Source organism: Etheostoma spectabile, unplaced genomic scaffold (assembly GCF_008692095.1).
Source record: "Etheostoma spectabile isolate EspeVRDwgs_2016 unplaced genomic scaffold, UIUC_Espe_1.0 scaffold00018611, whole genome shotgun sequence".
Taxonomy (NCBI): domain Eukaryota; kingdom Metazoa; phylum Chordata; class Actinopteri; order Perciformes; family Percidae; genus Etheostoma; species Etheostoma spectabile.
The window spans coordinates 443,332-468,647 of NW_022604349.1; the positions used below are offsets into that span (position 1 = coordinate 443,332).

The following is a 25,316-nucleotide window of genomic DNA, read 5'->3' on the forward strand; positions in this document are numbered from 1 at the left end:
TGGCTGGCAATTTAATTACAAGCCTGGGGGTGAAATGCTAACGCAGGTAATCTCTGCAACAACAAGGTGCTACTGGGATTTTAACCCAGGATCTCGTGTTTACTAGACAGGCACTTTAACCAACTAAGCCACAGCACCTCTACAAGTACCATAGAGGGTTTTCACTGACGTCACGTTCTGGGCAGTAACCCGGATGAACGGCTATATTGGAGGCACTCGGTGTAAACAACTGAACAGATTACAGTGGAGTATTGTGCACTTTGGATACTTTATGTGAATGTAGCCATGTCTAAACAACAGAAAAACATCCAAGATGCAAAGGCATATAGGAAGGACGATATTTCTAGAAATTACAGTTTATTGGCGGTGCAGATCCTTACGAGTTGGCTCCCTCTTCTTAGATCCATGACGATCCGGTGATTCTTCCTTCAGTGTCATATCCCGATATAGTCAACTAATATCAAATAATCAATTTATTAATTTTCATTCCAGAAGCATCGAAGACGTTAAAATCAGGCAGTCAGCGCCCAATCTGCCTTGGCTGGTAAAGTTCATAGGCTCGTTCGAGATGAACTGCGCCTCGCCTGTAAAGTGGACGCGAGCAGGCGGCAGCAGCAGGGGGCGGTGACAAAAAGCTGCGGTAAAGTCGGACAGTTTCCAGCCGATCCAGTCGCCTTTAGGCTGGACAGGAAGTGACAAAAACACTGTGGTGCGATTACGATTTAATAAAATATAATCAGACCCACATATCAGCTTTTACACAGTCTCCAGTTGTTTTGATTATGAATGCTCTACATGCGATCTGTTGCTGATTTTAATTAATAACTCACTGTAGATGATCAGTGATCTGATCAGATTTAGTCTCTCTGACTTCTAAACGTAACTGTCAGCCACACAACATGTGTTCTTTACAGAATAAGTCTTTAAATCAGACAAATAGCATTTAAAATCGCTCCGATTCAAAAACAATAAAAAGTTTATATAAAACGTCATCATGTTGTAAACCAATCAGGTGTTAAATCAGCTGAGAAGCCGGCGTTTCCCGGCATGCTCTGGGTCCGCCTGGGTCCGCCTGGCTCTTGCAGTCGGTGAAAAGCAACTGCGCCGCCTGCGTCTCAGAACTGCGGCCGCCTTGCTCTCGTGAGATTTCCGTTGCCCACGTGTGCATGACGTCAGAGCAAGTCGGGATCAAGTCGGACACAAATCTAACCGGCATGCAACGGGCGCCGATCGCCGGTGATTGATTCTGCGCAGACCTGGCTCATCTCGAACGAGCCTCATGTTTATTTCACCTCTGACCTCAGTCAGCATCACATGCACCTGAATCCCCACCCAACAGTGATGTCACATGGTCCTGGTGTACACCAGGGCCCCATTCAGCCCCAACAAAACAAGGTTTAAAAGCATTAAAAAATGGGTTCAATCTTTTTCCCTTTTGATATTTATTGCCCCTTAACAGGCCACAACTGGGAAAAATTAAATAATGCTTGTTAATCACTATAGCAAAAACAAATATATAAACTCTTTGTAGTGCAGATAACAGAAGTATTAACTGATAAGCAGGCACTGCTAGGATTTGAACCCAGGATCTCCTGTTTACAAGACAGGCACTTTAACCACTAAGCCACAGCACCTGTGAAAGGGTTGTGTGTCATGCAATAATACAATGAGCTAGTGAACAGGGTTCCATCCATCCATCTTTGTCTACCAGCTCCAGCAGGGGACCCCAAACTTCCCTTTTCAGAGCGACTGGGGGATCCTGAGGCGTTCCCGGGCCAGGTTGGAGATATAATCCTTCCACCTACTCCTGGGTCTTCCCCGAGACCTACTCCCAGCTGGACGTGCCTGGACCACCTCCCTAGGGAAGCCCCAAGGAGGCATCTTGACCTGGTCACCACTTTCTCATTTTTGTATGGCAAGACGTCCAGCTGCTAGAGTTTCTCAAAGTTTTGGAGGTTGTGGTCGTAGCTGTTGCTCCATGATACGTGCTGGGCCCTGAAGCGTCCACCCCAGTCTGGTTTAAATGGTAACTGGTCCACCGGGTGGACCGAGCTTCACTGGCTCTAGTAAAATGTTTGTGTTTCTTGTTGTTTTAACAAGTATAATATTACTGAAATGTAATTAGTAATGCGTTATATTACTCTGTTAAAGCAAAAAGGAATACATTACTTTATTTGCGTTACTTTTGTAACACGTTACTCCCAATACTGCCAGTCAGTATACTGTATGTTTAGCTTATTCAAGCTAAAAGAGAAATTAAGACTAAACATTGCACCTGATAATGGAAGTGCTGTGGCTTAGTTGGTTAAAGTTCCTGTCTGGGAAACAGGTGATCCTGGGTTCAATTCCCAGTAGCACCTTGTTGTTGCAGAGATTATCTCTTTTTGCATCATGTCTACCCAATCCCTATGCTTCCCGTTAAACCCTGGTTGCAAATGAAAAAGGCATGTTACATTTACACAGAAACACTACATTACACAGACTTAAGATGATACATGAAATCCAAGTTTAAGCCACAATATACACAGAGTTCATTCAAAAGCCTGGCCTGATTATGTTGTTTGTAAACTGTGTACTCTGTACACTGCAGCCTCTGCTACTTCTTGAGTAAGCCAGAGCTCAAGGTTGTCTGATCTGGCCTCTTTTGGCAGGTGATTAACTACGCTGGAAACATTACAGGCCCAGTGGTGCAGCTCCAACCCTCCGGAAGCTAGGAGGGCCCGTAGCTTGCCCACTAGCTGTGTGGCATTCCTTGATGTTGGCAGGCTCAGGATGCAGTTTTCCACGTAGAAACATCTTTCCACTGATGACCGGACGCTATCTCCAGACGCACAGTGATCTGAGACATGCTTCTGCAAGGCATAGCTAGCGCAGCACGGATTGCCAGGTACTTATACCTCTTATGCAGACTGGCTACTGGATAGGATTGATCCACCAAGCCTAGGCAAGCTGAGCAGAAAGCCCGATCTCCCATTGTACGGAGCTTTGTCCTGGGAGGTTTCAGGAGATACCTTGAGGCAGATCGGAGGGTCCAAGTTGTTGGGTATGGTGTTGAGGAAAATTCTGAAGAGAACTATAGTAGGGCAGTTGCTTCAAGCTCTGATTTGCCACCAAACTGTGGATCAGAGAGCTATGGAGAAAGTAAATTAAGTAGTGACAAAGATATCCATGTTGATGGAAGGGGGGAGGTTCCTAAAGATGATGTGGCAGGTTCTTGGCAGATGTTTTGTTAATTGAGATCTGATGTGTGATTTAAGTGTTCCCTTACAGTTTTTTCCTATTGCTAACACACAATTTTGCAAACTAGTCTGGTTTTATCAAAATACATAACACAATTCACAAAACCACACACCCAAACTGCAAAACACCTCATATATCCTGCAAAATGAAGCACTGCAACCAAAACTACACATAGCATTATCAAAATCAAACTTTTGCATGAAATGCCACACACTTCATTCACATTACCAGATTTTTGCCTAACCAACTACACACTGTTGGGCATAATGAAAAGCACCCTCATCTTTACTATGCCTTGCCATAATACTAAAATATGTTTTAGATTGTTCACATGCACAGAAATATTTGCAGATACACACACATGCTGGTAAAACATTATTTTATGTTTCACTACAGTGAACAAGTCAGTGCAAAAAATTGCAGATATATTTACATGGGACTGAACAAAAATATTCTTACAAAAAACAGTAAACTGAAAAATATATATATCACAGTAAAAAAAAGAAGCAAGAAAAATAATTACAGTTTTTTCCATTTGCCGCACAGCCGGTTCGGTCCACAACATCTCGGCATCACAGACAATATGTCCCCCCCACAGACATCGAGGGGGGAGCACCTTGAGTGCCTTATCCATCCCTGAATTGCACCCACATCCATCTCATCACATGCCTCTTCCATCGCCTGCACAAGAGGCACACGCACAAAGGGCCGCGGGTCGTATACCTTCAACCGCCATGCCGAAAAGAACTCTTCTTTGAGGTTCAGACATGGTGAGAATGGTGGGAGGTATCGCACGAGAAATGGTGGGTGGTCAGCGAACCAGTTTTGTACAGCGGCTGCACGATGAACGCTCACGTTGTCCCATACTACAACGTACCGGTTTCCTTGATGGTCTGCATCATTCATATGCTCTGGTAGTGTGAGAATGTTGTGAAGTCTGTCCAGAAATGTGAGAATATGTGCTGTGTTGTATGGTCCAAGGTTGACATGACGGTGGAGGACAACATGCATACTGGAGATGGCAGAGCACACTGTGATGTTCCCACCACGTTGGCCAGGAACATCTATAATGGCTCTGTGGCCAATGACGTTTCTCCCCCTTCTTCTGCTCTTTGCTAGGTTGAACAAAGCCTCATCTATAAAGATAAACTCATGTGGCATTGCATGTGCATCCATTTCCAGTACTCCCTGAAAACACATACAAATCTGTCAATATGGTGTTACCCAGTATACAGGGAAACAATGTTCCTCCAACATGGTGTCGTCTCTCAGTCCTTTAGAAAAAACAAAATAAAGAAATATATAGGAAAATATATAGACTGTTGTGTCTTATGCAGGAAACTGTGTTCAGTGCATTTAAAAAGTGCCATTTTGAAATGCAAAATGTGTGTAAAGCAGAAAATGTGTTTAGACTTTCTGAGACTTGAGAGGAAGTTTTGCTCTCTGTGTGTCAGTTTAAATAATTGTGCTGTGCATGTCATTTTAGTGTGTTAGCAATTGGAAAAAACTGTAATGCAATAGGGTGGCGCCTGGCCCCGCAGGGTGTACCCCCTCATAACGTAACTAGACCCACATTTGACTTTTGAGGGAAATTCTTCAAATAAAGTAATTTTCGTAACAGAACTACCATCTGATACAATCACCAGTTCATTTTCTTTTGAGACCAATGGTCTTGCTTCTCCGTCTTCAAAGCTCCAGGACAGCACTCTTTTTTCTTTTTTGCTTATCAGCGCTGAGATATGGATAGACGGGGGCCTGTTGTACGGTGTCTCGGGTGTGCTTCTCAAGATTTTATTCAAAGCCATTCTGAAACAAATAAAGACAAAAATGGGGAAGAAACAAATTAATATGACAGAAGACATCAGTAAAATAGCTCCCAGCCTCAGATGGATGGACTATATGCTGTAGGCTTGGCCTATAGCTGCTCTGTCGAACTGCGGGATTTTTGCTTTCATGTTCCCGCCACTAATGCTTCTGCTTTATCTCCATCGTTTAATTGTTCTTAATCTTCTAAAATGACAGCTAATATCCTTGGGATACCCACACCGGTTTAAGCGGCTAGGAAAATACATTTTTAAATTTTACTTTTCTTTTCCCTAACAAACCATGGTAGCTATAGCCTCAACTCCTAACACCAAATTCTTGGAGTTACACAATCTTTAGCTTAACATAAGACAGGCGCAGTCTCTGTGGCGCATTAGGTCAGCGCAGTCGGCTGTTAACCGAAAGGATGGTGGTTCAAGTCCACCCAGGGACGTTTGTTCCTTAAATAACCTGGAGTGAGCCAACTCTGGGATTTATCCTCCTGCAGAAGACCATAGAGCAGCCCAAAGATAACCCAAGTGGCCTTATGTCTTTCAGAAGGTACAGTTCTGCAAACCATGTACATATTTATCTTTGCGGTCATTGGTATGCAGGTCACTTGATGTAATACAAGCAAATACATAAGGCCGCACCCAACAGTTTTGTGATACGTGGCATGCAACTGTCTGTCAATGATCAAGCTTGTTGCTGTGACCAAGAAACCACCAGCAAAATGACTGATACATCATCAGTTCCCAAATTTTATTGGATGCCAAATATTTGAATTGAAAGTCAGAATCCAATTGACATGTAAGAACAATACAATGCACGTCCAGCTTCTACATTTCTGCATGAGTCAGCTTCCCCAATTTCTGAGTAACAGGAAAATAGCCTGATAAGCATACATGTGCAGCTCAACCTAAAAAAGCCATAAAGCAAATGCTTGTGTCTTAAAGATCGAGCTCCCGCTCATAAAACATCACACAGGTGTAGTCTCTGTGGCGCAATAGGTCAGCGCAGTCGGCTGTTAACCGAAAGGATGGTGGTTCAAGTCCACCCAGGGACGTTTGTAGCTTAAATATCTTGGAGAGAGCCAACTCTGGGATTTATCCTGCAGGAGACCATAGAGCAGCAAACCATGTACATACTAAACAGAAAAAACACAAATATCCTTTAAAAGAAGGAAAAAAAAATAGATAAAACACAATTGTGAACTTGAAACTACCTTCACGCTTATTAGTCAATGTTAGTGCTACCTTTCTTGATCACCGTCAGTGTCATTCCCCTTCCCGACTCTATTTTTAGAGACGTTATCTTTCGTCTCCTTGGACTCTTCTTCACACTAACTAAGCCAGTTTAGTGCTGCCTTTCGTGTCTATTTACAACACTACACATTCACACTTTTTCTTTAAAGTGCTACCCTTTGAGTCTGCCTTTAATCTGTGACTGTCACAGATTGACAAGCTCATGGCAAATTTATAGTTTGCCGAGTGCTGATGGTTTTTCACATGTCTACAGAATATTCCTAATTCTGTGTTGTATGATGGTAGCTATTGACTCAACTCCTAACTTTCTTTGAGTTACACACTCTTTTGCTAAGGTCTCATACACTAAATAGGATGAATTCAATGAAATGTCACATTACAGAAAGCAATAATACTACTGCAAAGTAAGGCCCTGAGGCAAATCTTTGCTGGACATCCCGATGGTTTTAAGTGTCCAAACCCTGAAGCCAAGACAAAAAACTGCTCTCCATAAATGCTGGAGACACTGAATTTTCCACCAAAACTAGAGCTCAATGTGGTTAACGTTGAATTAAATTTACCACACGTCTTTTTTTAAAAACCACAAAGATTACTTTTTTCCTTTCCATGCATCACATTAACAGACCTAAAGACGCTTTTCCTGTCATCCGACATACAGAATGGGTATTTGTTTTAAAGGACATAGCCTAATTTTAACATTAGATTCTATTAAAACTAGATGGGCAACTGTAAAGGTAACGGTTTAATATTAACTTTACCTCCACTAATATTACCGCGTAGCCTATATTAGGCCTATAATATAGCTGTAATAAGTTTTGCTAAATCATTCTAAAACACTGACAAACCAACCAACAGAATCGGGAACATAACGTTAGCAGTAACCGGTGGTAATATTAGCCAAAATGCAGCAACAGCTAGCTCAAAAGCTAGCAGCAACCAACCTTAAACTTACAGAATATAGGTTCCATTGTATTTCAGGCAATGGTCTGACAGTAAAGTAAAAAAGATGTCCCGAAAAGCGCATATAGAACGAGTTGTGTTAGCTTTACCGAACGTCGTAATTATCCTAAATTTTCCCCTGGGGGGGGGGAAGCTAGTTAACAGCTAGCTCTAGCCTAGCTATGACACAGGTCGGTAAGCTAACGTCGCCGCTTGCGAAGGCTATCAGCAGAGATTTTAATGTGACAGAATTAGCAAAGATTGATCTTACCTTAACGCTGCTCCAGCTCTCTCTGAGTAGTGTGTGTGACCGGACTCTGGTGAGCACGGACACGTATCACAAAACTGTTGGGTGGTGCCTTATGTATTTGCTTGTATTACATCAAGTGACCTGCAAACCAATGACTGCAAAGATATAAGATATAAGATATTAATATGTACATGGCTTGCAGAACTGTACCTTCTAATAGACATGAGACCACTTGGGTTATCTTTGGGCTGCTCTATGGTCTTCTGCAGAAGTGTAAAGACCAGATTTGTCTCTCTCCAGGTTATTTAAGCAACAAACGTCCCTGGGTGGACTTGAACCACCATCCTTTCGGTTAACAGCCGACTGCGCTGACCTATTGCGCCACAGAGACTGCGCCTGTCTGAGGGTTTGTGAGCGGGAACTCGATCTTTAAGCCACAAGCATTTGTCTGTTAAAACATGAACAGAGACAACTTCTCTTTGTTGAAGCATTATTACAATCAAGCATCAGGATATACATGGGGGGGGGCTCTGCCATGGCTGTGTGTGGTAATAAAAGAAATACATAACATTGTAAAGGCTACCATACACAAGGCATAGGAATCATATATGCTAGTAAATAATAACAATAAACCCAATATCAATTACATTATCTTAATGAGCAAGGACATTTAACAATGGCCATTATATCGAATCAGGCAGGTATAAGCTAGCTAACAGGTGTAACCTAGGTAACAGGTGAAGAACACAAACAAGCTAACTTTTAAATTTGCCAGAACTACAGACCAATACAAGAACAGGCTTAAATGAACTGACAACATCAGTTCTAGGACTTACAGTTCTAAAAGACGCACACAATCTCAGTTGATTATCCTCCGGACAACTAGTCTCTTGTTCTTTTCTCTCACAATCACACCTGATATACGACTTTTAGTACAAAACTAAAGTAACAAGCCAATTTCGTAAAATGTAAGGAGTAGAAAGTGCAAATTGTAGTAGACTGCCTCAGTCTGTGGATCCTTATAGAGGAAGCTTGATTGATTGATATACTGCCTTATTTGTACCATAACAGAGATCTAATATTGTATTAAACCAGGTTGGGCAAGTAACCTTTCTGGTTACTTCTTGACAAACAGAGTAAGTAACATCACTCAACGAAAACTACTGCAAAGGCTGGGAATCAAACCCAGGTCAAGTGCTTGGAAGGCAGTTACCTAAAGCACCCTAAGTAAGTAAAAGGATTAATAAAGATAAGTCTTAGTCAATCTCAGAAAACAGTTTTAAAAAACTGAAAATCTTCAGGAGATGTAGCTCAGTGGTAGAGAGCATGCTTTCCATGTATGAGGACCTGGCATCTCCAGCAGGTATTATGGTAGAGTCTTTAAAAGAGCTGCAGAAGATATTACCTCCTGTGGTAATCTGACTGGTAGGGTTATAGAACGTAGTGGTAGACTAAGACCTGCTGTGACACAAACTAAGCGGTATGCTCTCTCTTTTATACCTCAGACTATCAGACAGCACAACAAGCACTTTAAATGTACATGTTTTACAGTCTCTATTTTACTGTATTTATGTACTTAAACTGCAATATGTTTTTAGTATTATGCTCCAGTTTTTAGAGGTGTTACAGCAGGTATGAGCACTGTAGTTTCCATTTTTATAGATGAAATAAACTGGACATCTTATTAGGTTTACTCTTCAGCAGATGGAAACCTTACATCCCAGACACTTGCTTTGCTAAACATCCACAGACTGGAAATAGACTCAGTGCTCATACAAATGATGAGATTTAGCAGAGGATGGTTTCGATCCATCGACCTCTGGGTTATGGGCCCAGCACGCTTCCGCTGCGCCACTCTGCTCTGCTGTTTGGGCTCAAGGGATGGAAAATTCTGTGATTCACATTTTGAGGGAAGGTGGCAACAAAGGTTCCAACAGCTTACGGGTGGCAAAGTTTAACATTTTGTAGATCTTGCAACTTGCGTATCACTCTGCTCAGCCTGCCTGGTCTACTCCAAGGTGGTGGAAAGTAAGCTTCAGCCAATCCTCCGCCAAGTTATCTGTTATTTGCAGGTAGTGTGGCGGAGTGGTCTAAGGCGCTGGATTAAGGCTCCAGTCTCTCTGGAGGCGTGGGTTCAAATCCCACCACTGCCATTTGCATCTATTACATAGCTGGAAGCCAACCAATGTGATATCTTGCAGCTGTGTCATTTGGGCTGAACTGCGCTCTATCACTGAGCTACAGGCCCTGATGAGTCAGAAATTCCCTCCAGGGGGTCCTGTGTTATCACATTAACAAGAATGGGAAGTGCTTTCATAAACATTGTTGACCTTTAATAGCTCAGTTGGTAGAAGCAGTGTCTTCCAGAGTTTCCCTTCACGGATCAATCAAGTATTTCTGATTCTGATGTAGAGATGGACAGACGACCCAAAAGCATAATACTTCTTGCCGAGACATAACAAAAAAAACAGGAAGGGCTCATTTAAAGGTTTTATTGCTTACTTAGCCATATAATTGTAACACTATTTATTGATATAACATTAAAAATAATCACATGTTAGTCATATTTTTTATATATTAATTTATTTAAAAAACTAATAAAGAAGATAAGGATAAACAAGATAAAGATAGGATGGCTGAGCGTTCCAAGGCGCTGCTTTCAGGTCGTAGTCTCCACTGGGGGCTTGGATTCAAATCCCACTTCTTACATGAATTGTTTCCTTCTAGAACTAATTTCAGAGACATGTTATTGGGAATCTTGAATTCAGCTATTCTCTACATTATAGTGGATATTAATTGACGCAAGATACTGAATTGAAAGTACAGCCGCACCTTTTGTGAGCATCTGCATTATCAACCCATGTAAAGTTACCATGTGTACACAGTAGACCTATCTACTGCTGTATTCATTGTTTGTGGCAAGAGCTTTAAAACCTTTTCTAGACTTTTCTTGTTCCACATCCTGTGTGAACGCTTAGCTTACTAAATGACTTAAATTAGCCAGTAATTGTTGTGTGCCTTCAATAGCATAAGTGTTAATATTATGGAAGAAGCTGCCTGGCAAACCAATGTTGCCTTTCAGAACAGTGGTTCCATGGTGTAATGGTAAGCACTCTGGACTTTGAATCCAGTAATCTGAGTTCAAGTCTCGGTGGAACCTGGTTTTAAGCCAGAGTACTGGTGAAATAAAAAAATCAACCTCTACACTGTCCACATCTAGGCTAACGGGTAAAATATTCTTGGATGTTTGACTGAAAACAGTATGTTGGTGGTGGCATGTTGACCTGTGACCTGTACTTCATGTTAACTTAAAGGAGCTCCAAATTTAGATTTAGTTGAACATATTGAGGATATTTCCACAATGTTGACCCAAATGTCAGTCTATTTCCCATCTAGTTGGAACATGTCTGGACACAGGTGGACATTTTGGACAGAAACATTGGTGGATCTTGATTCCCACCACAGGATTTAGCCTGCATTTGGGTACAGAGTCGGTAAGATGCCTTCACATCCCGCGCAATGTATTGCCATTGTAAAGCACATTTCCACACTGGTGACATTCTTCCATGTCCCCATAAACACATATATTTGGGCTGGCAATAGGGAAACCTTCCTTTGATAAGTATGACCTGGATGACTGAGAACCTACTATATCATGACATAGTTGACTTACCATATTATTATTTCTGTGAGAGATCCTACTACACGTTGGAATATTCAGTCAGGATGGCTGAGCGGTACAAGGTGACATCGGTTCGAATTTGGGGATATTGTTTTTGTTTTGTTTTTTGCTGTTTGTTGTGGTGGTGTAGCTTGGGGGGGCGGGGGTGATAAGATAAGTCGCTTGCAAGGGTTACACAATCATCAGCACACATTTGCACACCGACTTTCAACAGTACATTCCCTTACCTACTTCACATACGCTCCTTTGGTTGCTTGGCCATTCTTATCAAATATGGCTGCCAGAAAGGGATGGGGACAAAGATGGTGCATCCTGTTTAATTAGTTACACAGTTAAGCAGTTACACTTATATTCCATGGTCTTCTTTTTATTTTAAATTAGAGGCAATTAGGGTGTTTGTGGGGTTGAGGGTATTCTGGGGTTGTGTAATTAAAGTAGGCAGGACTAGATTATAGCCGATAGATATCAGAGATCCATTACCTTAATTTTTATGCGTTGTACTTTTCCCTTGCCGGGTGAGTTAGGGAAACTGTTACAGCATAGCGGAGTATTCTGTCCACCTCCACACGCCTAGTCTTCTCTTCAAGCAGACTTACTGCCTCCTGGTCTTGTCTTGACCTGGTTACCATTTTCTAATTTTTGTATGGCAGCACATCCAGCTGCTAGAGATTCTCAACAATCTGGAAGAGCTCCATGTTGGAAGGAACAGTGGACGTCAGAAGGTACTGTTGCGGCCGTAGCTGTTGCTCTACGATCCGTGCTGGGCCCTGAAACATTCCCCCCCAGTCTGGCTCAAATAGTGATTGGTCTACCTGGTGGACCGAGCTTCACTGGCTCTATGGGGGTGAGATGTGGATGATCAGCACCAATGGGAAGGAGTGGGCTGGCGTTCTCAAACGGCTGACGGGAGAGACCTGCAAGGTACTTACACCTCTTCTGCAGACTGACTGGATAGGATTGATCCGCCAAGCCTAGGCGAGCTAAGCCGTTACTCCCAATACTACGTGTCAGTATACTGTATGTTTAGCTTATACAAGGTAAAAGACAAATTAAGACTTAACAGGGTAGCTACTTGTGGAGGTGCTGTGGCTTAGTTGGTTAAAGTGCCTGTCTAGTAAACAGGAGATCCTGGGTTCAAATCCCAGCAGCACCTTGTTGCTGGAGAGATTACCTCTTCTGGCGTGTCATCATCATGTCAACCCATTCCCTGTTAACGTACCCTGGTAGCAAATGAAAATGGCATGTTACATTTACACAGAAACACCAATAACATGCCCACAAGGTGTTCTATTTGCCTGATAACTAATTAAATTAATTAATAAATGCGCTACTTTGGCTCCACTACAGTTCTGTGTCACTCAACTGCTCCATTTCACTCACCACTGAGTCAGACTAAATGCCCCGCCCACAACAACATCTGATTAGCAGGCAATTTAAAAACAAGTACAGGTAACCTCTGCAACAACAAGGTGCTGCTGGGATTTGAACCCAGGAACTTCTGCTGACTAGACAGGCACTTTAACCAACTAAGCCACAGCACTTCTGGGGAGGAACACGGATGCATGGCCATTATGGAGGTACTCAGTGTAAACAACTGAGGTGGTTGGGTCATCTGGTAAGGATGCCTCATGGGGTTCTCCGTAGAGAGCTGGTCCAGGCACATCCAGCTGGGAGGAGGCTTCGGGGAAGACCCAGGACTATGTGGAGAGAGTACATCTCCAACCTGGCCTGGGAACGCCTCATGATTCCCTAGTTGGAGCTGGTTGATGTGGTTAGGCAAAGGAAAGTTTGGGGTCCCCTGCTGGAGCTGCTGGACAAAGATGGATGGATGGAAGGAACCCTTTTCACTAGCTCATTGCATTCTTGCAGGACAGACTTTGCTGCAGGAGGCGCTGTAGCTTAGTGGTTAAAGCGCCTGTCTCGTAAACAGGAGATCCTGGGTCCAAATCCCAGCAGTGCCTGGTGATCACTGAATGAAGTGTTTCCACATGGTTTGTGATACTTAACATGTGCAACAAAGATGAAGCCTGATTTTCTAGAGCACTAAAGTGACATGTGATGTTGTTTTGTACCATAACATTACATGTGTCCATGTAAAGCGAATGAAAGCCTTTTGTTGGAGGTGTTTTTGCAACTTTAGTGTGAAGATTATAAAGTTTTTATTATCATGAATTTCAGTCTTACCTTGGAAGCTTAGGGCTACTGCAAGCTGCCTGCGTGGCGAGAGCGTGTCAGCTGAGGTTAGAGTGCCCTACCGTATTGGTCAATACTGTTGACATAGGAGAAATAAAAACAGACACGCCACACAGCAAACGCTATGTTGACTGTTGAGGAGGACTAAATTAGGACTGTGTTTTAAGCTTTCCATGGCTTTCCATGAGAAATGGCATGATAACAGCTGTTTTCAGTGTTGATGGAACATGGCCTGACCGGAGGGAGTGGTTTATGACCTTTGTGATGAGGGGACTTATGGCATGGAGGTTGGATTTTACCAGGGCTGTGGGGAAAGGGTCTCTCATCTCTCAAGGTCCTTGCATAGGACTTCTGTGGTTCTCGGTAGGCCTGCCTATGAACAGTGAGTCCTGAGGCGTCGCTCAAGGACACGTCCAGCTGTTTTCATTTGCCGGAGTTCGTAGGGGTCCCCTACTGGAGCTGCTGGACCAGCAGTGCCTGGTTCTCACTTAATGAAGTTTATACATATGATTTGTGATTCTTAACAGACAAACAAAGTTACCAGCTGCCTTATTTTCCAGAGCATAAAAGTGACATGTGATGTTGTCTTATAACATTATATGTGGCTGAAAACAGTCTATACCAGTGGAGTGGAATGCTGGCTTTAATAGGTGCAGGTGGGCTGCACGCTGTTAGGTCAGCCATTTTGGGAATCACTGGTTTAGACTTCCACCGATGACACTCATCAAGTGTGCAGGTGATGACGGATGGCCTCTCACCCATCTCACTCCGGACACAACCTGTTCCAGCTTCTCCCCTCTGGTAGGCACTACAGAGCACTTTACGCCAAAACTAACAGAATCAGGACCGATTTCTTACCACAAGACATCACTCTGATGAAATATTTGCACCGCTCTTCTATGGCTTCTGAATCAGAGTAAGTTTGTTGTTTGTTTGTGAGTAGTACTCAAGGGGGTGCTGTGGCTTAGCTGGTTAAAGTGCCTGTCTAGTAAACAGGAGATCCAGGGTTTAAATCCCAGCACCACCTTGTTGTTGCAGTGATTACCTCAGTTTGTCATCATCATGTCTACCCAATCCCCATGCCACTCATTAAGCCCTGGCAGCAAATGAAAAAGGCATGTTACATTTACACAGAAACACTACATCAACACAGGCTTAAGAAGATACATGAAAACACATGAAATTCAGAGCAATGCAAATTTTAGGTAGTTCATTAATAAGGTTTTGCGGTTCTGTTTATAGAAACTACATCCTGTTATATCGCGTGATCATACATGAATTCACGAGATCCCGTGGGTCCATGTGACTTCAGTGGTCCGTCATGGCCTGCAACAAATCCGGACCTGGTGGGTGTTGACGGACTGCGGATCACGGAGCAAATCCGAAGCAGAGTGTATCCGCAGTTGGTGGAAGTCAGGGGTAAGGCCTCCTGCACACTGCCTGTGTGGTGTGAGCATGGCATTTCTGTTGCGTGGCATTTTCTTGGTCTTTGCACACCAGAAACCTTTCTGACGTGGCGATGTTGCTGGATCTCCTGTTTACAAGACAGCCGCTTTAACCACTAAGCTACAGAACCTCCTACAGGTTTGCCTGTCATGCAAGAATACAATGAGCTAGTGAACAGGGTTCCAACCATCCATCCATCTTTGTCAAGTAGCTCCAACAGGGGACCCCAAACTTCCCTTTTCCGAGCAACTGGGGGATCCTGAGGCGTTCCCAGGCCAGGTTAGAGATATAATCCCTCCACCTAGTCCTGGGTCCTCCCCGAGACCTCCTCCCAGCTGGACGTGCCTGGACCACCTCCCTAGGGAGGCCCCCAGGAGGCATCTTGACCTGGTCACCAGCTCATTTTTGTATTACAGCACATCCAGCTGCTAGAGCTTCTCAACGATCTGGAAGAGCTCCATGTTGGAGGGAACAGTGGACGTCAGCAGCAACAGATGCTTTGTTAAACGTTAACAGACTAGAAATAGACTTTATGCAAAGCATAGCAAAGAGCAGAGGATAGTTTCAATCCATTGACCTCTGAGTTATGGGCCCAGCACGCTTCCGCTGAATTAATCTTTGCAGACATTGGTATGCAGGTCACTTGATGTAATTCAAGCAAATACATAAGGCCCCACCCAACAGTTTTGTGATACGTGGCGTGCAACTGTATGTCAATGATCAGCTTGTTGCTGTGACCAAGAAACCACCAGCAAAATGACTGATATATCATCAGTTCCGAACTATTCTTGGATGCCAAATATATGAATTCAAAGTCAGAATCCAGTTGACATGTAAGAACAATACAATGCACGTCCAGCTTCTGAATTTCCGCATGAGTCAGCTTCCCCAATTTCTGAGTAACAGGAAAATAGCTTGATAAGCAGACATGTGCAGCTCAACCTCAAAAAGCCATACAGCAAATGCTTGTGGCTTAAATAGCAAGCTCCCACTCATAAACATCAGACAAGAGCAGTCTCTGTGGCGCAATAGGTCAGCGCAGTCGTCTGTTAACCGAAAGGATGGTGGTTCAAGTCCACCCAGGGACGTTTGCTGCTTAAATAACCTGGAGAGAGTCAACTCTTGGGTTTATCCTTCTGTTTATCCTAGAGCAGCCCGAAGATAACCCAAGTGGCCTTATGTCTTGTGAAATCAACAAACGTAATGTTAGTCACGATCCCTGTGTGTGTCATGTGGAGAGCTGGTAAAAATATTTTGTATCAAATTCTTCCTGTTGTCAAATGAGATCGTTAAGCTGAATCGGGCAGTGGAGCCGTGAAAAGACCCCATGACAATCTACCTGACCATAGCCTTTCAAGTCAGTGACCAATCCAAGCTGCATTTCCTTTTTACCAATGTTCAATTTCCAATTTTGGCAAAAGTAGTCTGTCCAATAGATAAATAAACTAGGCTTATCTGCTGTCACTTTTGACCGAAAAATTCAAGTTTGAATGTTGGTAAAATGTTTTGTTTCAAAAGTAGTCTTTCGTCCAATATAATCAGAAAGCTCAGTCTGGCAGTGGAGTCATAAAACACTACATGCCAAACAAACTTCTTGACCATTGTCTTTTGCGTCACTGACTGATCATATTTACTTGATGGGAAATTGCTAATAGCTAATAATGTTTTTAAGTGGCTCGTTGGTCTAGGGGTATGATTCTCGCTTCGGGCGCGAGAGGTCCCGGGTTCAACTCCCGGACGAGCCCTGAAGGCAGGCGCTGTTCCAACCCACATATATAGTTTAAAATACAGCTCATTGTTTAATTAACCCAGATTCGGAGCCAGCACAATTGTAGTACAGCATGTTGGCAATTTTCATATCCTAATTCAACTGCAGGCACTAGAAAAAAACTGGGAAACATGTCTCAATGCCCAGATGTAGTGAACATTGCGTTTACCAGCAATGGTGGTATAGTGGTGAGCATAGCTGCCTTCCAAGCAGTTGACCTGGATTTGATTCCCAGCCATAGCAGTTGATTTTATTGAGTGATGTTACCTGCTGAATTTAACAAGAAGTCAGCAGAAAGGTTACTTGCCCAACCTGGTTTGATAAAACATCAGAGGTGGGTAGTAACGAGTTACATTTACTCCGTTACATTTACTTGAGTAAGTTTTTGAAAAAATTGTACTTCTAGGAGTAGTTTTAAATCACTATACTTTTACTTTTACTTGAGTAGATTAGTGAAAAATAAACTGTACTCTTACTCCGCTACATTAGGTTCCAATGAGCTCGTTACTCGTTACTACGCGTCATTGTTTTCACCCCCGCGTACGTCTCATTTTGTTTTATTTTGACAGAGAGTCTTCCGCTGAACGTGACTGTGCTTAACCAATCACACGTCGTTGTGCAGTCACTTGACCATACTCGTTTCAGCAGCGGGACCATAGACCGTTAATATGGGACAGATCAGCTTTACACTCGTAGCAAAGCAAAGAAACAGCAGCTACGTTTTGCGGTGTGTTCAGGGTCTACCAAAACAAACGGACATGTCAGCGTTCAACAACTCAACATCTAACCTGAGGAGACGTAGCGGTGGTTTTAGTTTTTGCTGTGGAGAGGTGGATGTTTGTCTTTTAGGTTACATACAGTATGTTTTACACATGCAGTATCCATCCAAATTTGATGTGACAAGTCTCTCAAGTAAGCTATTTTGTAATTAATAATTTATTTTATTGATTGGATGAACTATAATTTGCCTAAAGATAATTATTTTTTATCTTTGTCGGTCTGATTGATGCTTGTGTTAAGAAATAAATCAGACGTTACTCAACAGTTACTCACTACTTGAGTAGTTTTTTCGTCAAGTACTTTTTTACTTTTACTCAAGTAATTATTTGGATGACTACTTTTACTTTTACTTGAGTCATATTATTCTGAAGTAACAGTACTTTTACTTGAGTAAAATTTTTGGCTACTCTACCCACCTCTGTAAAACATTAGATGTCTTTGGGCCGCACAATTATGGCCAAAGCTATAATCACAATTGTTTGTTGTTTCACCAACCGTTGAGCCTCAGGTTATCACGGAACAATCTCAGCAACGGTATTGATGGATGATTCTAGTTACTTCACCAAGTTCAGCCCAAATAACACAGTTGTAAGACATCACATTGGTTGGCTTCCTTGCTATGTAACATATGCAACTGACAGTGGTGGGATTTGAACCCACGTCTCCAGAGAGACTAGAGCCTTAATCCTGCGCCACACTACCTGCATGTATCGGTTCTCCACATCTTGACAAACATCGGCATCGTAACTAATGGTATGCTTGTTAATGTTATTGGGGAAAAAAAACCTTTACAAGGAAAAAGCCAATTAAAAAAAACTTTATTAAAAACTGCCAATATTTTATTAAAATTTTTTATCACACTTTGTCATTTTTCGCTGGCATTTTTTCATGACTGTTTATGCTTTTCTTTTGCCTGTATCTGTCTTTTATTGTCTGTAAGTGTAAGACTTCAGGTTGTGTATGAAACTCAGGGAAAAACACACCTTAAAGCCCAACACTGGTCTGCCCCAGTGCATCAACGTCAAATGTTAAACAAGAGTCACGAATTGTTTGCTTTTTATATTTCAGGAACTTAGGTGCACCTTTACCGTTTATAAAATCCCTTGGGAAGATTCACGAGTCCTTTTTCAAAAGGAATGTAAAGTCAACCACTGATTCTGACTGACGTTGTGAATAAACTTGAACTGGGTTTCTGTGCAAATACTTATTAAAATGGGCCACTATAAACCAGGCATGTTATTGGCTCACAGATATGCCACTTCTGAGTTGAGTCACATTATTCCAGTGATTGACTAGGGAAGCTTGTCTGTGCTGTAAAGCTCAGCTTGTGTCACACACGGTCGCTAAATGGAGACAAGACTAGCGTCACTGTGTCCACATTCGGACACCCCTCGCCCTTAAATTCACACCTGGTCACTTTATAATCATTTTTAACACTGGACTAAACACTGACACTTTAATAATAATTTATGGTCTTTTCTTTGTTTATTTGACAAATGTTCTTATAGTTGCTATAATTTTTATTGGTATTTTGTTGATTTTGTTGTCTTTATACTGTCTTTTTATCTATTTTTTATTTCTTTGTTCTTGCTAAAAACTGCTGCTGGAACTGATGAAAGGGTGCTTTAGGTCCTGGATGAGACTACTTTGCATTTACGTAGAGGAATGGATTGAATAATCTGGTTTAGTTATTGAATATGATGGAAAAGAGTGTCACACGCGAGGCAAATTCATCACAATACTACTATCACTTCTTAGTGGCAAAATCAAGTCGCTTTCCAGCCGCTGCATTTATCAATGTACGATCATTCTTACGCTCTGATTGGCTTGATACGAACGTTTCATGAATATCACGTAAAGCCTGTCGTAAAAGGATTTCTGCGCTCATATCTACCTGACCTCTTTTTTTTGTTTCTTGTTATGTCTCGGCAAGAAGTATTATGCTTTTGGGTCGTCCGTCCGTCTCTACATCAGAATCAGAAATTCTTCATTGATCCCTGAAGGGAAACTCTGGAAAAAAAGACGGATGGTCACAGCTCTACTGAGCCAAGTATTCCCAGAGCTCTTAGTAGTAACGACTTTATGAGATTTTTCAAAAGATTCTCCTGCTGTGCCTTGTAATGCCCACAGTGCCCTGCTATGCCATGAACTACTACAAAGAACTGCTACAAACTACTATTTTTTCTACTTTTTGTTATTTCCACTCTTCCTTCTAACCCCAACCGGCCCGTCAGACACCGCCTACCAAGAGCCTGGGTCTGTCCCAGGTTTCTGCCTAAAAGGAAGTTTTTCCTCGCCACTGTCGCACTGTTGCTTGCTCTGGAGGAAACTACTAGAACTGTTGGGTCCTTGTAAATTCTGGAGTGTGGTCTAGACCTACTCTATCTGTAAAGTGTCTCGAGATAACTCTTGTTATGAATTGATACTATAAATAAAATTGAATTGAAAATGCATGTGCAAAACACAATCTATGATCAATACAATATACTGTCTATTGTATAAGGGCATACCTGACACATCTAAAATAATGAAGTTTTTGTAATGTCAGCTGATGATAGTGTTTTTTTTTTGTCATTGTGTTTTGATTGACTAAATGTTCCTGTTGGAGGAGAACATGTGTTAGTGTTTGGAATAATTATTTGATTTTGAAACATGTTTGCAGTGTTTTGTTAGACATGGTGTCTAGTGTTAGTGTATTCTTATATTTTGAAAATGAGTTTTAGAGTTTAGTTTACAATGTGTGATTTTGAGCATGAAATTAACTGTTTTGCCAGTTGTGTGTTTTGTGTGTGTTGGTGTGTTAAGAGTTTAGGAAACTTGTTAAATGTATTGAAAAATGTGTCGTAGGAATTGTAAAAAACTGTAATAGTATAGCTTACACATGCGGATGTAGTGCTAACTGTGTTAATAATTTTGGAAATTTGTTAAAAGTATTGAAAAATCTGGCATAGCAATTGTAAAAAACTGTAACTCCCTTTCATACAGTAGATGAGATTTGGATACTTTCTCAGACTGTGAAGGTAACACATGGTGGAGGCCCAGACATTGTTTTACTGCACCATAATCATATTCCACATAGAATGTGTGGGGGTATAGCTCAGTGGTAGAGCATTTGACTGCAGATCAAGAGGTCCCCAGTTCAATTCTGGGTGCCCCCTGCAAGGATGTGTGCAGGCCATCATTTTTATGATTGTTGTTGTTGATACTTGAAAAAAGCATGCATGTAACTAATGTTGCTTCTTTTCAGAAGCCCTTGTTCTTTCTCCTCTCAGACTTCCTTGGATTGTGGAGGCACCTGAGTAGAGGATGCAGCTGCTGCCATGGTCCTGCTGGACGCCCTGCACTATTACTGCTACTATTATTAGTAATAGTTCTATTACCTTTACTGCTGCCATAATTACCAGCGGTCCTCTTTTCATTCCATTTTCTCTCTCTCTCTCTCTCTCTCTCTCTCTACTAAGTAACATTTGCAAAAGGTAGTAGTGGGATTTGAACCCACACCTCCAGAGAGACTGGAGCCTAAATCCAGCACCTTAGACCACTCAGCCACACTACCTGCGCACACTATTACACCAAATCGTGACACACACACGGACCGTAACTAATGGTATGATTGTTAATGTCATTGGAAACAAACTTTTGCAAGGAAAAAGTCAATACTTGATTGAAAAAGGCCAGTACTTAATGTCTCCACCTGCTGAAGAGTAAACTTAACAGCATCTCAAATTTACTTCATCCATAAAAATAGAAACTGTGCTCATACCTGCCATAACACCCATAAACACTGGAGCATAATACAATAAATATACTACACTACAGTACAAGTACATAAATACAGTAAAATAGAAAGTGTAAAACATGTACATTTAAAGTGCTTGTTGTGCTGTTATGATATAAATCATAGACGAAAAGAAAAACACCTGTTGTCTTTCTGCTGGACAACACAATGCTCACTGCAAATCTCTGAAATAACCATAGACCCACAATTTCTATTCACATGCTTGTGCTATTGTTCAACCACCTGTCAGTGTATTTTCAGCATCAGTTGTGTTTTTTTGTCTTTAAAACACCTGCCCCGTGTGAGGGTTGAACTCACGACCTTCAGATTATGAGACTGACTCGCTGCCTACTACGCCAACGAGGATATGAAAGCAGGTGCAATGGTTGGGAAAATTTCAGAAATAGTAACAATTTGGTCTTTAATCTCAATAAAAACAATGTTTTTGGAAACCTATGTACTCACACAAAGGCTAAGACAACCAGGACAAAAGACCGTGTGCAAAGGTTGAATTCAATGATGGTGGTAGTCAGTTTAGTCAGAGGTGAATGTGTATGCATGGATGAGTGTGAGGTATGGTGTCAGTGATTTATGCTGGACAGAGTAAAACTAACAAAGATGAGGGTGAGAGGTGCTGGACTGAGAGACCTCTAGGACAATCACAGATGAACAACCAATAATAAAACACTACTGAGTGAATGTGTTCAGAAAATGAAGAACATTGTTCAGAAAGATTAATGAAGCTTCATTTGACCATATCTATTAACAACCTGAAAAAAGATTAAGTCTCTGGAAATATTATGACCTAAGCAATTAGACAAAATAGTGCAACGTAATTTTGAACCGCTCCTAGAAAGAAACCATAGGTAGCCATTGAATTCGAAACTTCTGAAGTTATTGTTGATCTCAGAAACAATGATGAACGACACCATCCTATCACAACGCCCATGTTTGTGCCTTTGTTATGCAAATACTCTGGAAGTCTACTTATTAAGAGTATGCATTCCTATTTTTCCCAATTGATTGTAAAAAGCCTTCCTGAGATTGTTGATCTCAGAAATAACCGTAGAATCACAACTTCCATGTATGTGCTATGTGCCAGTGTTCAATCACCTGTCACTGTATTTTCAGCATCAGATGTGTTCTTTTATTTTAAAACACCTGCCCCATGTGAGGGTTGAACTCATGACCTTCAGATTATGAGACTGACGCGCTGCCTACTGCGCCAACGAGGCTATGAAAACAATTCCAATGGTTGGGAAAGTTTCGGAAATACTAACAATTTAGTCAACAATCTTAATAAAAACAATGTATGTGGAGACCTATGTATCCACACAAAGGCTAAGATCAACCCTAGATGCTTTGTCATGACCCAGAACATATTTGTCCACTTTCTCATCTTCTTTTCTCACCAATCAAACTCAAAGCTCCCTTCCATTTTTTGCCAATCCTGAGAGACTTCATATCCATTTCTTGTCAATCAAAAAGGCGCCTCCTCTTGGCAACGCCCATCTCCATTTCCTACCAATCCAAACGCATTTTCTGCTTAAGAGAGACTTTGCATTTATAATTTGGAACTAACGAAGACAAGGAGGTCTTCTCTGATATTATCTCTGGAAACAATAATAATTCATGTGCTTTGTTTGCTACTGTCGATAGGTTAACAAACCCTCCAGTACCAGTAGCATCTGAACTGTTATCTAACAAGGCCTGCAATGACTTTGCCTCCTTCTTCATAGACAAAATCCAGAAGATTAGACAAACAGTCAGTGCCTCCATATCCAGTACAGGATACGTGTTGTCACAGTGTTCAAGCAAAACTAGTTCCAATATGAAAGAATTTCATACGATCAACCATAAAAACCTGTGAAGCATGCACGCTACCACTGAGCTACATCCCCTAAAGATTGTCAGATCCAGGGGGGCCCCATGTTATCACATTCACATTCACAGAATGAGAAGTGTGTATGGCTATGGTAGCTCCCTTCGATAGCTCAGTTGGTAGAGCGGAGGACTGTAGAGGTATAGAACTGAAATCCTTAGGTCGCTGGTTCAAATCCGGCTCGAAGGAGCACCTTTTTTTCCAGAGGCTACCTTCAAGGATCAATAAAGTGTTTTTGATTCTGATGTACAGATGGATGGTTGACCTAAAAGCACAATACTTCTTCCCGAGACATAACAAGAAACAAAAAAGAAATAGGTGTGGGAGACAGCCTTAAGCCCTGACAGAATAGAGAACTACAGACAAACCATGTGAAATAGTGCCAAGTGTGACCAGAAGAACTGGAAAAAAACTAGAACTATAAAGTACAAACCTTTCTTTAAGAAATCTTTATTGTGCTCACAAGGGCCCTTATTTATGAAATGTGCATACGACCTAAAACAGGCGTAGGACGGGGGTACGCCGATTCCTACGCAGAGTACGGCATTTATCAATTTGAACGTGAGCGCGGGCTGCAAAAAAAATCTCACGACTGGTCTCACCTTCATGAGCCGTCTCTCTGCCTGCATGTTTGAGTGGGATGCAGGAGACCTCTCTCTGTTACGAGCAACTGGGAGGGGCAAACGGAAGGGACCTCATGGTGGTGCCACTGCTGGACCAGGTGCGCATGGAGCACATCAAGAAGGGCACTATCAAGATGGGGGGTGTTGTCCTGACCAAGTATGGCTGTGCCAGAGGGTCCACGTCTCTGGAATCATTTCATTGCCACCTGACCAGGTTCATTCTGTCTAAGTAGTGTGTGTTTCATGATTGTACTTTTGTTTTTGAATGGTAAATGAACCACTGTGCTGGAATTTGTAATCAAAAACATGACCTTTCCCATTTTGACAAACTGTTTTGAACACTTGAGGTATTTCAATTAAGTCTTTGGTCTTGGACAGTTACCTTGCAATCTAAAACTGTATATCCTATTGTCTCTGGAACAATAGTTGGCAGTTGGAGGAGTAATGGCTCTTTACAGTGAATTTGCAAAAGAAGATGTTCACAAGTTCAGCCCAGGTAAATGCTCGGCCCATATTCACACAGACCTAAACCTACTCACTTAATGCTGGTTACAATATTCTAAACTCAACAATGCCAGAGAAAAATGACAAAGAGTGACAACATTTTCCAATAAAGTATTGGCTTTTTCCTTGCGAAAGTTTTATTCCAATGACATTGACAAATATACCGTTAGTTACGGTCCCTGTGTTTCTCACGATGTGGAGAACTGATACTTGCAGGTAGTGTGGCCGAGTGGTCTAAGGCGCTGGATTTAGGCTCCAGTCTCTCTGGAGGCGTGGGTTCAAATCCCACCACTGCCATTTGCTGATGTTACATAGGTGGAAGACAAACCATATGTTGACTTGAATTTGTATCAATTACATTATACTCTTATGACATAGCTTGGTGAAGTGACTAAAGTCATTAGTGGCAACGTATTAGACTCCTTGCTGAATCTGTTGTTTTTATCTTTACGGGCAATTCCCTGTTTTTAAATGAACACCCAATCTTAAGTGTTCAATGTGAAATACTCATTCATCAACAAAATTGTCGGTAACTATGACGGGGCGCATACGCTACCAATTCCATCCAAAGACTGAGACTGCAGGTATATGTTATATGCCCGTATATGTTTAACGTGTTCATATGTTCTGTTAATTTTCACAATGTTTAAAATCTTCAGTTAACCTAGTCATTCTCCATTTCCCCACAGTAATCCCTCAGCTTTCTTGTGCGCACATTTTAACATCTAAAACTACGGTGCCATTCCTCTCCTAAAACAATATGAGTCATTCCAGTAAGTGAAAAGGAAACTCACATCTACAAAGACAAACTTGACATACGTGACTCCCTGATGGTCTAGTGGCTATGATTCGGCGCTCTCACCGCCGCGGCCTGGGTTCAATTCCCGGTCAGGGAATGGTCAGGACTTGAAAGATACAAATGTAACATTTGAAAGAGAAACTTTTGGGTTAACTTAGATATGTCAAATTCTTCCTCATTAGTTTAACGCTAGAACCCCAACACTTTTAAAGAGTATCATTTCCTTTAAATCAGACCCCCGACAACTGATGTATCCTTTTGTCGTCTTTGATGGGTCATAAGCACTTTATCTGTAATTATATCATAATTCATCTAACAATTATTTTCCTTTTTCAAGCAGTAACTAAACCCCTGACCAACATTT

General features: G+C 41.8%; 15 non-coding genes across 15 annotated transcripts; 11 read left to right on the plus strand and 4 right to left on the minus strand.

Moving 5' to 3' along the window:
* Positions 1-1,561: 1,561 nt before the first annotated feature.
* Positions 1,562-1,634, minus strand: trnat-ugu (transfer RNA threonine (anticodon UGU)). Its single transcript has one exon. It is a non-coding gene; the product is annotated as a tRNA-Thr (tRNA).
* Positions 1,635-2,286: 652 nt separating this feature from the next.
* On the plus strand, positions 2,287-2,360 carry trnap-ggg (transfer RNA proline (anticodon GGG)). The gene has a single exon. It is a non-coding gene; the product is annotated as a tRNA-Pro (tRNA).
* A 3,675-nt stretch (positions 2,361-6,035) lies between these two features.
* trnan-guu (transfer RNA asparagine (anticodon GUU)) lies at positions 6,036-6,109 on the plus strand. The gene has a single exon. It is a non-coding gene; the product is annotated as a tRNA-Asn (tRNA).
* Positions 6,110-7,814: 1,705 nt separating this feature from the next.
* On the minus strand, positions 7,815-7,888 carry trnan-guu (transfer RNA asparagine (anticodon GUU)). The gene has a single exon. It is a non-coding gene; the product is annotated as a tRNA-Asn (tRNA).
* A 1,398-nt stretch (positions 7,889-9,286) lies between these two features.
* trnam-cau (transfer RNA methionine (anticodon CAU)) lies at positions 9,287-9,358 on the minus strand. Its single transcript has one exon. It is a non-coding gene; the product is annotated as a tRNA-Met (tRNA).
* A 210-nt stretch (positions 9,359-9,568) lies between these two features.
* trnal-aag (transfer RNA leucine (anticodon AAG)) lies at positions 9,569-9,650 on the plus strand. The gene has a single exon. It is a non-coding gene; the product is annotated as a tRNA-Leu (tRNA).
* Positions 9,651-10,585: 935 nt separating this feature from the next.
* On the plus strand, positions 10,586-10,657 carry trnaq-uug (transfer RNA glutamine (anticodon UUG)). Its single transcript has one exon. It is a non-coding gene; the product is annotated as a tRNA-Gln (tRNA).
* Positions 10,658-12,258: 1,601 nt separating this feature from the next.
* trnat-agu (transfer RNA threonine (anticodon AGU)) lies at positions 12,259-12,332 on the plus strand. Its single transcript has one exon. It is a non-coding gene; the product is annotated as a tRNA-Thr (tRNA).
* Positions 12,333-13,067: 735 nt separating this feature from the next.
* On the plus strand, positions 13,068-13,140 carry trnat-cgu (transfer RNA threonine (anticodon CGU)). The gene has a single exon. It is a non-coding gene; the product is annotated as a tRNA-Thr (tRNA).
* A 3,351-nt stretch (positions 13,141-16,491) lies between these two features.
* On the plus strand, positions 16,492-16,563 carry trnap-cgg (transfer RNA proline (anticodon CGG)). The gene has a single exon. It is a non-coding gene; the product is annotated as a tRNA-Pro (tRNA).
* A 3,889-nt stretch (positions 16,564-20,452) lies between these two features.
* trnac-gca (transfer RNA cysteine (anticodon GCA)) lies at positions 20,453-20,524 on the plus strand. The gene has a single exon. It is a non-coding gene; the product is annotated as a tRNA-Cys (tRNA).
* Positions 20,525-20,840: 316 nt separating this feature from the next.
* On the minus strand, positions 20,841-20,922 carry trnal-uag (transfer RNA leucine (anticodon UAG)). The gene has a single exon. It is a non-coding gene; the product is annotated as a tRNA-Leu (tRNA).
* A 2,205-nt stretch (positions 20,923-23,127) lies between these two features.
* On the plus strand, positions 23,128-23,215 carry trnay-gua (transfer RNA tyrosine (anticodon GUA)). The gene is given in 2 exon segments: positions 23,128-23,164; positions 23,180-23,215. It is a non-coding gene; the product is annotated as a tRNA-Tyr (tRNA).
* Positions 23,216-24,368: 1,153 nt separating this feature from the next.
* Positions 24,369-24,450, plus strand: trnal-uag (transfer RNA leucine (anticodon UAG)). The gene has a single exon. It is a non-coding gene; the product is annotated as a tRNA-Leu (tRNA).
* A 527-nt stretch (positions 24,451-24,977) lies between these two features.
* trnae-cuc (transfer RNA glutamic acid (anticodon CUC)) lies at positions 24,978-25,049 on the plus strand. The gene has a single exon. It is a non-coding gene; the product is annotated as a tRNA-Glu (tRNA).
* The last annotated feature ends 267 nt before the right edge of the window (positions 25,050-25,316 follow it).